The sequence below is a fragment of the Xenopus laevis genome, chromosome 9_10S (genome assembly GCF_017654675.1).
Source record: "Xenopus laevis strain J_2021 chromosome 9_10S, Xenopus_laevis_v10.1, whole genome shotgun sequence".
Lineage (NCBI taxonomy): Eukaryota > Metazoa > Chordata > Amphibia > Anura > Pipidae > Xenopus > Xenopus laevis.
The window spans coordinates 107,730,495-107,745,836 of NC_054388.1; the positions used below are offsets into that span (position 1 = coordinate 107,730,495).

Below are 15,342 nucleotides of genomic sequence, written 5' to 3' on the forward strand. Positions count from 1 at the left end.
GACACGCGTCTAAATTTTTTGGACGCAACGGATTTTCGTTGCGGTTTTGCAGATTTATTCGCTGGCGCCTAAATGCAGAAATTCACTGAAAATTCACTCCTGCCGAATTTATTTGCCCATCACTACTGGAGAGCTGATGAACAAAAAAGCGAAAGGGCAGTGGCACACGGGAAGATTTGCCTGTGATTTGTTAGACGCGGCTATTGGGTTTATTTAATGTTTTAATGATTTTCAAGTAGACTTAAGGTATGAAGATCCAAATTATGGAAAGATCCATTATCTGGGAATACCCGGGTCCGAACATTCTGGATAGCAGGTCCCATACTTGTACAAGTTAATTTAAAGGCAAACATTCCCCTTTAATAATGTACAGTGCTATACCGTAGCACTCAGTGGCATCATTAGCTTTCAGCATTCCCCCACGCCCCACCCTCCTGCTTGCAATCATTCTGTCACATCAGTTCAGAAGTGGATGCAAGAATGAGGGGGCACTGTAATGTGACTTTGATTGAGCCCCAAAAATATTTTTGCAGGGTGTCTCAGGAAAGGGAAGGTAGCCTATGTAAATAAAGATATACATACACACATATTTTAGATCAGCACTAGGGTCCGTCTCCCATCTTTGAGGGAGGGTATCTGAGGACAGTCCTTTCATTCTAACCTACACAGGCTTTACAATAAAATGTCTGTTTCGCATTAAAGAAAGGAAGCCAGGGTTATGCCAGGTTAGCGTTGGTCGACTCATTTTAAGACAATTTCCATATTTTCCCCTCAGTTTGACAGAAACAAGTGTTTTCTTAGGAAATGCACCCAGAAATACTCCGCCAATAGCAGGGTGGGCTCAAGAACTAAATCCACTTCCATGGAATTCTAAAGTCGGATCAATTCACTTACTCTGCAGGTGGGTCTCTATGTAATGTAGAAGGGTGATGACTGGTGGTGGTGGGGTGCCCAATTCTATTCGGCACAAAAATGCAGGTGGTTGCATTTTCACCAGGATCCCATGCCTGATGGTGCATATTAAAGATGGAGCAGATCTTTAGGTGTGTGTCAATTAGGATTGGATTTATGGTTAACATGTATTTGCTGTCCTAGGTATTCTTGGAATTATGACAATATATACACCAATATTTCTTATATCTATACTCATTTCATGAGCTAAGTAGGGCCCTGGACATAGTTGGACTTTCAAAGAGGCCCTGACCAAGTTTAGACCTGTTTTGGAACAAGGTCATAGCCAAGGCAAATAGTATGTCTATTGTCGCTTGTATAAACTCATAGACACTGAAAAGGAATGTTCTGTGCACAATAAGCAGTGACCCCAATCCATTTTGTATGGAAAAAGTAAACAGCCCGATAGTCTTCCAATAGGAGACCAGAAGATGCTTCATGCTTTGTAGACCAGGAAGATGTTTCTTTCCAGCAGCACAAACTGAATGTCAGATACAAACGATGTAAATGTATGCATTCTTTTTTTAAACTCTATATACCTGTACATTCCCCTGTGATCGTGGAAATGAACAACTGAACTTTGTGGTAGAAAGGGACTTCTACAGAGTCAGGATTGCACCGTATCCCCCTATAAATCTAGTTGTACACTTAAGGATCATCTTGTTTGCTAAGGTTGGTAGGTAAGCATATTGTACGGTGGGTCTATGCAGACTCATGGGCGGGGGTCTATGGGTAAGCAGAAGAGGGAAATCCCTCAGGTGAAACAGTTAGGGGGATATAGGGGCTTGAGAAGCCAATGTGCAGACCAAGCAGGGAGTGGGTGGGCAGTGGTTTCACCAGGAGGGATCATGTTTCAACAGTGTGCACCTTGGGTGCCAATACTATTTGGCCTAGCTCTGCCCATAGGGGGATAAATACATCAACTGGCTGATGAGGTCCTCATCATAAGGGGATACTCTAACCTGCCCAACACAAGCCAATCTCATATATCTTTCATTAGTACTTGGTTCTGCTAGAAGAATAGAAGCTAGGCAGGGTTGCCATCTTCTTCACTTAATGGTGGACAGGACCAACATCAGAAATCGCAGGGCCCCATACGACAAAATTTCCTGGGCACCCTGGGCTGCACCCACCGCAAGCCCGACCTACAGGTCCGCCTTCCGCACCCCACAGGTCCGCCCCCCACCACACAGTAAAAAAACAAAAAAAATATTAGTGGCTAGGGTTCCCACATGTTAATAAAAAATAAAAAGATATTGGTGGTCAGGGCCCCCCATAAAAAAACATTTGTGGCCAGGGCCCCCCATTAAAAAATATTGGTGACTTGGACCCCACATGAGAAAAAAAATTGGTGGCCAGGCCCCCCCCCCACATTATGAGAAAATTGGTGGCCAGGGCCCCTTAAACGTCCATGCCTTCCCGAAGTCATCAGCTCTCAGAAAGTTGGGGGGCCAGGCTAATCAAGTAAGTGTGGCATGGCCGGGCCCCCCTTACCCTCGGACCCCCTACAACTCTCCCCCCTGTCCCCCCCTGATGGCTGCCCTGATGGTGGATACAAGACATTCTGCAGACTATACTGGTTTCATAATGTGTTATGTGTTACCAGATTTAAAGGGATGGCGTGGCAACCTGATGCTAGGGAGGTCTTTAATGAATGCATATATACTAAGCAGTATACACCAACTGATGCATTGTGCTTCTTTTTGGTGCTCTGGGAAAGCTCAGCAGGTCTATCCCTGCAAGTCATGATTGGGGATAGACATTATGTTCCACACGTTTCCATAGTACAGAAGGCATTAAGCTTGCACACAGGGCTTTAAATGAAATAATTAACCCGACAATATTTCAAGCTGTCATAACTGTCAGGATTTGGATTAATTTACCAATTTAAAAGAACATGGAACCCTGAAGGCTTTGGCCCAATGTCAGTCTTGATCGTTGGAGACCAAATATGTGTCAATCATGGTGGATGGTTAGCTTGCCCTGCCCATGCGAAGTGTAGAAAGAAAGAAACATCTGTGGGGCATATGGACAGCAATGCTTGGGTGCAGTAATGTTAATATACCAGTTCCATGTACACAATTATGTTCTTGGAAACGTGCATAATTGTGCATAACTTAGTGCCACCACATATATGAAATTACAAGAAACACAGATTCCTTTGGCAGGAGTTGGCTTAGAGGGTTCATAATTATGTAGCCATAATGGACTCATTTGCTCTGGGTCCAGGATCTCGTAGCAAGCATTCGGTAGTCAGCTCTCCCTGTGTCCCATGGCGGTTGCCTTCTTAATATATATGGGCCTGTATTAGCTGTTGACAGACTAAGTTAGCAACTTATTGGGCAATTTATTGAGCCCTCCGACAGGATTCCCCATATTGATATCTGGTCAAAAGTCGGGCAGATGTTGATCAGCCAGGTTTAAGAATTGTCACCGGATCAAGGGCCTCATTGGTTCTTTGATGTAGTCCTCAGTTAACCACCTGTGTTCACATGGATGTTATCCGACCGTTGGACCCTAGGGCCCTCAATCAGATCAGCTTCATATTGCCCTCCTCAAGGTAACCTTGCATGTATGGCCTGCTTTAGTCACACTAAGCATAATGAGACACTTAGGGGTATATTTATCAAAGAGTGACGTTAATAGTGAAGTTCCGCCACTAGAGTGAAATTCCGCCACTCTCCATTCATTTCTATGGGATTTTTATAGGCGTATATTTCAAAGGGTGAACTTTCACTTCACCCATTGATAAATACGCCTTTCAAAATCTCATAGAAATGAATTGAGCGCTGCAGAATTTCACTCTAGTGGCGGAATTTCACTCTTTGATAAATTTACCCCAGAGTCTCATACTTAGGAGTAAACGCCTCATTTTCCATGATGCTGGGAATAATATTGGGTGACAAGACCTAGCAGAAATGGATATTAATGCAAAGAGCACCCCTTTGCCGTTATCTTCCACTTTTTAATTTCCCAGAATTCTCTTCTGTTTGTGTGTAGTAATTGTTAATAATTTTTTTGACCGTCGATATCGCTCATTCACAGTCTATTGCCAGGCAACTTTTCGCTCTGGTGAACGGAAGTTACCCTGCAAATTCACTAAAATGAGGACTCCAGGCGAAGTGCTATAAAGTAGCTATAACTTCCTCAATCTCCTGTCACTTACATCATATTCTGTGTGCCGAAAATGAATCTAAGTTCAAAAAACACTGGCGACTTTTGCTTTTTTGAAGCGGGATTGCCTGCAAAAGTCCTAACTTAAACTTTTTTTGAGTGACCGGTTTTCCCCATACATTTTATAACATATGGAACATTTACAGTGGGCTCATGTGTAGGGCATTATAATAACTCTATTGTCTTTATTACGGTTCCCTGGACATGTGTTTTTCAAAGTGGAATTTGTAAGTATTTGCACCAACATTTAACATAAAGACGTCCATACAACTTTTAATTTCCCGTCGTTTGCAAATTGACCTAAGCTCAAGATCATTAGTGAATTTTCAATAGGCACAAATGAACCCTAGCGCATCTTAGTTATGAGATGCTCACATTGCCAAGAACCGCTAGCGAAAAGTAGCCAGCGTTCGGAGCCCAGGACTAAACTCCGCATATTAGTGAATCGGCGTAGTCTGAGCGAATTTGCATCTGCCGAAGTGTTGCGATCAGTGCGAAACGGACGGTGGCAAAAAAAGTAAATCTGCCCTATAGACTCCATTTTATCCAAATAATCCAAAATTTTTATAATCCCTTTTTCTCTGTAATAATAAAATAGTGAAGTCAGTGAGGGTATGACTGCTCAAGACTCCACCACGTGATGTCCCTCCAATCAGCTCCACAAGCTCTGTGTTCTCAGCCACCAGCGTTCCAGCTGTGATATAGGTCCAAATGAGCAATTCAGGCAGCACTCCAGATAGGTTTGAGGGGGTTTATTGCAACATTAGGATAACAGTATCGCCTTACGCATTTCGGGAAACATTCCCTTAATCATAGGCATGCCTATGATTAATGATTAAGGGAATGCCTATGATTAAGGGAATGTTTCCCGAAATGCGTAAGGCGATACTGTTACCCTAATGTTGCAATAAACCCCCTCAAACCCATCTGGAGTGCCACCTGAATTGCTCATTTGGTTGAATAATAAAACGGTAGCTTGTTCTTGATCTCGACTAAGATATAATTTATCATTATTGGAAACAAAACCAGCCTATTGGGTTTATTTAATGTTTATATGATTTTCTAACAGACTTAAGGTATGAAGATCCAAATTACAAAAAGGTCCTTATCCAGAAAGCCATAGGTTCCGAGCATTCGGGATAACAAGCAGAGGCGGGCCTGGCGTACTAGGCAGCGTACTAGGCAGCCCAGCCAGCTCGCCCCCTCCCTTTCCCCGACGTGCGCATGCGCTATAACTCGGCTCGGGTGTGCAGTAATTACGCTCTGTCGCGCATGCATGGTAACTCCACTCGCTCATGCATGGAAACACCGCTCTCTCGCCACACTCGGAAACGTAACTCGCATATAGCGGAAGCTTAATTAAGGTGAGTCTGGTCTAGGGGTAGGCAGAGGAGGTAACTGGCCAGCGCCCCCTAATCTTTTCGGCTTAGGCAACTGCCTCTTCTGCCTACCCCTAGGTCCGACCCTGATAACAGGTCCCATAACTGTAGATCAGCAGGAAGGATATGGAGCACTCATTGGACTTACTTTGTGTGCAACACATTTATTGGTGTAAGCTAACATTTAGGTCACCCTATGGTCACAGACTGATAAGCAGTGTCATTATATGTTTTGGGGGGGTCCTAACATGGGCAGTGAGGCCCAGCAGCTTCTGGAGCGTAACATTGCTCTGCAATGGTTATAATGACATTTTACACTTTATACACTGATATTGAGGGTGCCAGTATGCTAATATTAATAGAGGAGTTGCAAATCTACTGATAAGTTGCTAGGAACGCTACACGTTATCAACCAATCACAGACGTAAATATTGGTATCACAGCCATTACATTATCACAAGATAACTTAGCAACCAACCACAGTTGCCCATATTGCCAGGAGAGCCAGGACATTGTCACATGATAATTCAGCAACCAACCACAGCTTCCCATATTGCTAACAGTGCAAGGACATTACTACATTGTAACCTAGCAACTAACCACAGCTGTGCAGATTGTAAACAAGGTAAAGGAATGTGCTGCAGATACTCAGCAATCAATACATATTGCTGATGGCACCATGGCAGCCTTATGTGGTAACCAAGCAACTGGTTACACTGTTGGTTTCTACTCTTGCCTGCATGTGTACAATTGAGCACTTCTGTTAATAAACCAGCCCCCCTGTTCAAGTGTAACCTCTAAATCATACTGACATGGAATATGGCCCATAACAAGTTAAAACAATACATGACCCCTCTGCTTTATGGGTGAGATTAGCTCACTCCCCCTTTTTTTTAGTTTTTATGAAACAATAATTCATTACTTGATGAATGAGGTTATTTGGAAGCGAGACAGAGAATGAGATCACATCATCTAGTTAATGAACAGAGAGGAGAATGTGTTGTGAGTAATAAGGGGGGTGCTGTGACTTCACACCCATCCCCTTGTTTGGGGTTAGTTAGCGCCACATACGTTTCATAACCTAAACATATGTCTTTTTTTTACAATTGTCTGTTTTCAATGCGCCGTGTCTGTTTGTTCTGCTTCAGTGCCCATTTCCCAGACAGTTGCTGCACTGTTTCAGACGACTGCAGACAGCAATGTGAGGCAATATTAGGCCCTAATGTACTTGGCTATATACTGTATATATATATACTACATAAGTCTCAAACGTGCACTCCGTTTTCCCGTGTAACTGCCCGGTGCCAGCAATAGTGTGGTTATACATATGCAGGGACACTCACAGGTTTTCTTGATGCAAATACAAATAGTTATTTATTGTAGACTCAACGTTTTGTTCACACACCGGGATCTTCGTCAGGAGAATACAGAACAAACAACCCCGGTTGTTGCAACGGCCAGGTGTAGCCTGTTGCCAGGTTTCGTTTCAGTTAAAGGAAGTTAAAAGTGTCCTAAACTAATTATAAATATAATGTAGTTGTTGTGCTGCATTGGTAAATATGCTGTGTTTGCTTCAGAAACACAACTATCATTTATACAAACAAGCTGCTGTGTAGCCATGGGGCCAGCCATTCAAGCACAGGATACACAGTAGATAACAGATAAGTACTACTATAGTTTATATAAACAAGCTGCTGTGTAGCCATGGGGGCAGCCATTCAAGCACAGGATACACACTGGATAACAGATAAGTACTACTATAGTTTATATAAACAAGCTGCTGTGTAGCCATGGGGCAGCCATTCAAGCACAGGATACACAGTGGATAACAGATTAGTGCTATTATAGTTTATATAAACAAGCTGCTGTGTAGCCATGGGGGCAGCCATTCAAACACAGAATACACAGTAGATAACAGATAAGTACTACTATAGTTTATATAAACAAGCTGCTGTGTAGCCATGGGGGCAGCCATTCAAGCACAGGATACACAGTAGATAACAGATAAGTACTACTATAGTTTATATAAACAAGCTGCAGTGTAGCCATGGGGGCAGCCATTCAAGCACAGGATACACAGTAGATAACAGATAAGTACTACTATAGTTTATATAAACAAGCTGCTGTGTAGCCCTGGGGCAGTCATTCAAGCACAGGATACACAGTAGATAACAGATAAGTACTACTATAGTTTATATAAATTCAAAGCTAAAAAAGGAGAAAAGGCACAGGATAACTCTATAGTATACAATGGGATTTTATAAACTTATATGTGTTTTCTAAAGCAAACTCACCAGTTTTGCCAGTGCAGGGCACCACTATAAAATGTTGTCTTTCCTTTAAAACACTTAAAGCTTCCCCTTGCGGCATCTGCTTTAAATAAGCTAATTTATAGTTATGAAAAACACTGTGCTTTAGTTAAATATAACATCAGTCCTAATATGTAAACAGGCATAGACACTCAGTTGTATTAAATGAACAGGGATATTCATCCTGTGGCCCCCAGGTGGGTAATCTGTGGCCCTCATTGACTTTCAGAGGGATCCTGGGAGATGCTCACTGATCACTGGTACTGCTACCTGCAAATTATACAGGACATTGAAAGGCAAAGATTTTTGTAACCCAAATCCTTACTGACGTCTCGGCAGTTCCTTTTCCATCCCCTGTGGCGAGACGGGGTGCGCGGGGCAGGATAATAACTGCTCTGGAATTTCTCTAACATTCCTTCCTCAGTCAGGTAAAATCTCTAAACAAAAGCAGAGCGGATTTCTCATTCAGTTGTAATTGCCTCTGTAATTTTTGGAGTTCCACACATAAATTCTCACAGTAATACTGATCTTTTTTATTGAAATTAACCTGTTTGCTGCAACACCAGCAATGTATTATTCAAAAGGTGACACATAGTTAATATATACACCAACACAGAGAGTAGGGGATTTATCCATGCATGGAGTTCAAGAACAAGATGCCCCTGACATTGTAGGAATGCATATGTTCTATATGAGGAAGTTACAATAACAATACAATAACTTAAATCAGGGATGATCAATCTACAACCATCCAGAGCTGTAGAATAGCATTTAAAGTAGGAGAGATAGTGCCTATAGTAATAGTGGGATAATAGTCTCTGGGAAGGGAGTGTGACTGTGGGATAGCAGGTATAGTAGGGAGAGATGGTGCCTATAGTAATAGTGGGATAATAGTCTCTGGGAAGGAAGTGTGACTGTGGGATAGCAGGTATAGTAGGGAGAGATGGTGTCTATAGTAACAGTGGGATAATAGTCTCTGGGAAGGGAGTGTGACTGTGGGATAGCAGGTATAGTAGGGAGAGATTGTGCCTATAGTAACAGTGGGATAATAGTCTCTGGGAAGGGAGTGTGAATGTGGGATAGCAGGTATAGTAGGGAGAGATTGTGCCTATAGTAACAGTGGGATAATAGTCTCTGGGAAGGGAGTGTGACTGTGGGATAGCAGGTATAGTAGGGAGAGATGGTGTCTATAGTAACAGTGGGATAATAGTCTCTGGGAAGGGAGTGTGACTGTGGGATAGCAGGTATAGTAGTGAGAGATGGTGTCTATAGTAACAGTGGATAATAGTCTCTGGGAAGGGATTGTGGCTGTGAGATAGCAGGTATAGTAGGGAGAGATGGTGCCTATAGTAATAGTGGGATAATAGTCTCTGGGAAGGGAGTGTGACTGTGGGATAGCAGGTATAGTAGGGAGAGATGGTGTCTATAGTAACAGTGGGATAATAGTCTCTGGGAAGGGAGTGTGACTGTGGGATAGCAGGTATAGTAGGGAGAGATGGTGTCTATAGTAACAGTGGGATAATAGTCTCTGGGAAGGGAGTGTGACTGTGGGATAGCAGGTATAGTAGGGAGAGATTGTGCCTATAGTAACAGTGGGATAATAGTCTCTGGGAAGGGAGTGTGAATGTGGGATAGCAGGTATAGTAGGGAGAGATTGTGCCTATAGTAACAGTGGGATAATAGTCTCTGGGAAGGGAGTGTGACTGTGGGATAGCAGGTATAGTAGGGAGAGATGGTGTCTATAGTAACAGTGGGATAATAGTCTCTGGGAAGGGAGTGTGACTGTGGGATAGCAGGTATAGTAGTGAGAGATGGTGTCTATAGTAACAGTGGATAATAGTCTCTGGGAAGGGATTGTGGCTGTGAGATAGCAGGTATAGTAGGGAGAGATGGTGCCTATAGTAACAGTGGATAATAGTCTCTGGGAAGGGAGTGTGACTGTGGGATAGCAGGTATAGTAGGGAGAGATGGTGCCTATACTAACAGTGGATAATAGTCTCTGGGAAGGGAGTGTGGCTGTGAGATAGCAGGTATAGTAGGGAGAGATGGTGCCTATAGTAACAGTGGCTAATAGTCTCTGGGAAGGGAGTGTGACTGTGGGATAGCAGGTATAGTAGAGAGAGATGGTGTCTATAGTAACAGTGGGGATAATAGTCTCTGGTAAGGGAGTGTGACTGTGGGATAGCAGGTATAGTAGAGAGAGATGGTGTCTATAGTAACAGTGGGGATAATAGTCTCTGGTAAGGGAGTGTGACTGTGGGATAGCAGGTATAGTAGGGAGAGATGGTGCCTATAGTAACAGTGGATAATAGTCTCTGGGAAGGGAGTGTGACTGTGGGATAGCAGGTATAGTAGGGAGAGATGGTGCCTATAGTAACAGTGGATAATAGTCTCTGGGAAGGGAGTGTGACTGTGGGATAGCAGGTATAGTAGGGAGAGATGGTGTCTATAGTAACAGTGGATAATAGTCTCTGGGAAGGGAGTGTGACTGTGGGATAGCAGGTATAGTAGGGAGAGATGGTGCCTATAGTAACAGTGGATAATAGTCTCTGGGAAGGGACTGTGGCTGTATGATAGCGGGTATAGTAGGGAGAGATGGTGCCTATAGTAGCAGTGGGGATAATAATCTATGCCAGTGATCCCCAACCAGTGGCTTGTGAGCAACATGTTGCTCTCCGACCCCTTGGATGTTGCTCCCAGTGGCCTCCATGCAGGTGCTACAAGCATTAATTGCATAAAAACCATGTGTACTGCCAAACAGATCCTCCTGCTGGCTTTACGTCCACATAGGAGTTACCAATACCCAATCGCAACCCTTATTTGGAAGCCCCAGGAACCGTTTGCATGCTTATGTTGCTCTCAACATTATTTTACACTTGAATGTGGCTCACAAGTAAAAAAAGTTTGGGGACCCCTGGTCTATGGAAATTGACCTTGGCTTTGGAATAATCAACATTGAGAATGGCTGCTGTGAGTTGAATGTTACCTGTGTGACATAGACACAGTGGCAGTACTGGTCCAGAGAATGGAAACGACCCTTCTCACCTGGCTGGGTTTGTGACTGAACTGAACGAGCTGAAATGTGACTGTTTGCCCTGCCCTAGAGGGAAAAATCAGGTGCGTGTTGAGCAATTTAACTTTGGGATTTAATTTTTACAGAAATAATCCCCATTTTGACTGTGTATTGTTTGGTTTAATTGACTGGAAATTTCAGAAGGCACCGTTTAAGGAGATAAGTTCCTTTATGAGGAAAATAAAGCTGGGCCTTGGGCTTCCACGTGCAGGAACATCAATTGTCCCCACAGGGGCCTGTCAGCACCATGCCTTCTGTGAGTTACTATAGCAAGCAACTGTTTAGCCCTTGGGAATAGCATTTGGTGAGGCAGAGGATGTGGGATAAAGTTACTGCATCAAAGGTGTGAAAAACAACACCGACAAGTGAAAAGGGTCACTTAATGACTGTTAATCATCTATTGTCTCCTACGGCACAGGGAGAGGTCAGTGTTCTGAATCAGACCAAAATGCCACGTACTTTGCTCCTTGGGGAAACAGTAATATTTCATTAAGTTCAAAGAAAAACAAGATGGGAGTACAGTGTAAAAATTCTAAACTTTTTAAAACAAACACATAGCAGTGAGAATATTAATTTTTGAATGAGAAAGTAAACCTACGGCATGGGACAAATTCCCCAAACAGCCCTGCTCTCCGGTACTTGACCTTCCTCCTTGTCTGCTCATGTCACTTCCTGTCCATGGTTTCCAGTGTGCATGGTCCTAGTCAGTAATCAGGAAGTGACGTGGTCAAACATGGCAGCCACCAACCCCACTGCATATCTCTGCTTTATTGTCAGATGCAGAGGGAGCAGGGTGCTTTGGAGAAGTCTTGTTGGTGCAGTTGAGGAGGGGTGGAGGGGAGAGCGAAGGGGCCCTGTGCTTACAAGAAGGGTTTAATACTCCTTTAAGGCCATGTCTGGATGGGTTTTTATTCCTGGACTTTATTTTCCTAAACCAAATATGACGGGGTTGATGTCAGTTATAATTTCTGTAAAAACTGTGTCGTGGGCTATATAAAGGCTAATACTTGTCTCAGGAATAGCCCTCATTTGACTTGAATCAAACGTCAACCCCAAAAAATCACTAGGGCCTCATAGGTGCAAGTAGAGTACATTTCTTATTAGGGGTTTTTCTTTTTAGTCAGACAGCAGGGGGCAGTTTACCCATTTCTTTTCAGGAATCTCTAACTTTCAGTGACAAGACCTAACAGGAAAGATGAGAGCCTCGATCTACCATGCTATAAAAAAAGTTTAACCCTCCCCCTTGTATGTTACATGTTTTTCATATCAGATGCTTATTCATTATGACTATTAACGGGGGGGGGGGGTGGAATAGTGTCCTTTCTATGTCTATTATTGACATAACAATATAAATCCTTATTGGAGGTGAGTCATAGTGGGGTCCCTGCTGAAAATACAGCTTTCACCTTTAATTCCACCTTTGTTCATCTGCAATTTGGTTTTCATTTTTTATTATTTGTGGTTTCTGAGTTAATGAGCTTTTTTTTATTCAGCAGCTCTCCAGTTTACAATCTCAGCAGTCCGATTGCTAGGGTCCAAATTGCCCTGATTTGGATAAGAGACTGGAATATGAATAGGAGAGGGACTGAATAGAAAGAGGAGTAATAAAAAGTAACAATAACAATACATGTGTAGCCTTACAGAGCATTTGTTTTTAGATGGGGTCGGTGACCCCATTTTTAAAACTGGAGTCCGAAGAAGAAGAATTCAAAAACTATATAAAAAAGTAAAAAGATTGAACATTTGAAAAGTATTAGCCATTCTATAACATACGAAAAGTTAACCTTAAAGTACTGACAAGACTGTAGGTGGCCATACACGGGCCGATAAAAGCTGCTGACAGACCGAGTCGGCAGCTTATTGGCCCGTGTATGGGCTTCCCTGATCGATATCTGCCCGAAAGTCAGCCAGATGACGATCGGACGGGACTAAAAATCCCGTCGGATTGTGTCCGCATCTGTTCGTTGATGCGGTCCCGAGATCCGACCGCCCGTTATCCATCGTTAGGATCCGAGGTGGATTGAGGTGGGCATATCGGGGAGAGAACTGCTCGTTTGGCGACATTGCCAAACGAGCGGATCCTTCCTGTGTATGGCCACCCTTAGCCCCCCCTTACGAGAGATAATCTGATAAGAATGAAGAGATGCAGGGAACAGATGGGAAGAAGAAACATAATGATGGGGGGGAGGTGGGTAGAGGTGTCTGGGATTGGTTTGGGCACAGGAGCCAAATGGTCAGGGAGAGTTTGGGATGTTAGGCAACTGTGTTACATAGAGTAGTGGTTCCCAAACTGTAAGGGCAGAGCCTCCTGCCCGCTGGAATCTAAATCGCCGGCGGGATGGCACTCGGAACTATTCTTTTTCCGAAGTTGCCCGAAGTATCCTCGTGAGACAACTTTGGAAAACGAAGCACACCAATTGCCATCCCGCCGGCTCTTTACATTCTAGCCACAGGGAGGCAGTTCTGGACGACTAATCTCGCTGAATCTGAGCGTTTGTCTTGGCCCTTAGGGTGGGATTTGGAGTTGAAGGCTTCTCATCTTCCAAACTACTGATGAATGGCTTAAAGTGGCCATGGCTTAAGGTGGCCATACATGGGTACTAGATCCGCTTGTTTGGAGAGGTTGCGAACCTCTCAAAACAATATTGCACTGATATGCCCCCCTGAGTGATAACAGGCTGATCACATTATGGGCACTAGGGCCCAACCATTGGATCACAAGGCCAGGAATGCAGACGGTGGAAATTTGAAGTTTGCCCAATCGACATCTGGTGAGATGTCAATTGCAGAAGCCCATTGGAGGGACCCATAGACTGGCCAATAAGCTGCCAACTTTATCTGTCCGCATATTTTCTCTACTTTACAATAGTTTATTTGAACAAGCTGCTTTGTAGCCATGGGGCAGCCATTTAAAGCTGAAAAAGAGGAATAGGCACAGGGCACAGAGTAGATAACAGATAAGCTCTGTAGTATTCAATGGGATTCTTTAGGGTTTATCTCTGTTATCAACTTTGTATATTATGCTTCAATGGCTGCCCCCGTGGCTACACAGCAACTTGTTTATATAAACTGTAGTTGTGATTCTATAGCAAACACACCCAATGTGGGTGTGCTTGGGCAGCATGCCACCCTAGGCCCGGGCCTATGGACACACGTGTGGATTCTCGGTGCGGTACGCAGAGCGGTTTTTAAAAAAAGCTGACCGTTGCGTAAATAGGCTAGCAGTTTCAAGCTTAGGCAATGGCACATTTCGCTAGCTTATTTACGCAGCAGTCTGCTCTTTAAAAACCACGCCGCAGACCGCAGCAGAAATCGGCACTTGCGTCCATAGCCTTACTAGTAGAGGGCAACAGTACATTATATTGTAATTTTTTGGTGTAACAGTTCCTTTAACTCCTAATCACATCCAAAGGTATTGGTAGTTGTAGTTCAACAACAGCTGGAGGTCCATAGCTTGGTATATTTGACCTTTTGATTTTACTGTTGAGGGCTCATGTTTTTCCTTTAAGTGCCCAGCGGCCCTATTCTCTTTACTGCCAGCCCTGTGGATTCCCACCATAGCGACTTTGAGCCAAACGTATAATTAACTTGTTTCTTTTTCCCTCTTCAAATAACTTAACAGGGTCTAATAATCGTAACCTGCCCCTTCCTTTTGCTGTTACGATTAAGTATCGCACATATGGAGGCCAGGAAAAGGGGAGGGGGGGCAGCTGACTGACCTTATGTCATATATCCTAAAGGCTTTCAGGATGGTCTACTAGATGCGAGGATTCCTTTCATTGGTGCTTAGTACCATTATAGCCTGCAGGGCTACATCCTGGCAACCCACTGTCTGTTAAAAAGGTTCAAGTAGGAGCCACAGGGTGGCAACACTAAAACCCTATAGTGGCAATAAAAACTGTGGATTTAGTGCCCTAAGTCAAGAGGTTTAACATGCTCCATGGTGTCTTGGTGGTCCTGACCTCTAGTGAGTTCATTGGATGGTCCTGCTGGAAGAGCATTGACCTGTCCCTCAGACCCCCACCCAAAGAGCAAGTTACTGGAGAAAGCTGCAGGCTAATGAAAACCTTCTGATATGTCCTTTGGCCACCGTGGGGCCAAATCACTGCCTTAGAGTTATGGCTTGCAGAAGCCTCTATCAAGGGATTGGTGAAACCATAAAAGGTTTTTTTTTTTTAAAAACATTGGTGCCAGGGACCCCCGTAAGTTAAAAAAAGTTGGCGACAGGCCCCCTTATAAGTTAAAAAAACATTGGGGCCCCAAAGAATATTTAAAAAAAAAAAAACAATGGCAGCAGGGGCCTATAGAGTATTAAAATAATACATTGGTGGCCAGGGCTTTAAAAAAATAAAAAAACACACAACTGAACTTGTGGCTTCAGGACTTCAACTTCGGGTCTTTTCGCGGCTTCAGGACTTCAAGTTCGGCTCAGTCTTTTCATGACTTCGGATCTTTT

At 43.6% G+C, this 15,342-nt stretch overlaps 1 protein-coding gene across 3 annotated transcripts in view; it reads left to right on the forward strand.

Moving 5' to 3' along the window:
• Positions 1-15,342, forward strand: part of septin12.S (septin 12 S homeolog) — an 84,894-nt gene that overhangs the window by 33,076 nt on the left and 36,476 nt on the right. The gene's annotated exons all lie outside the window — the stretch shown is intronic.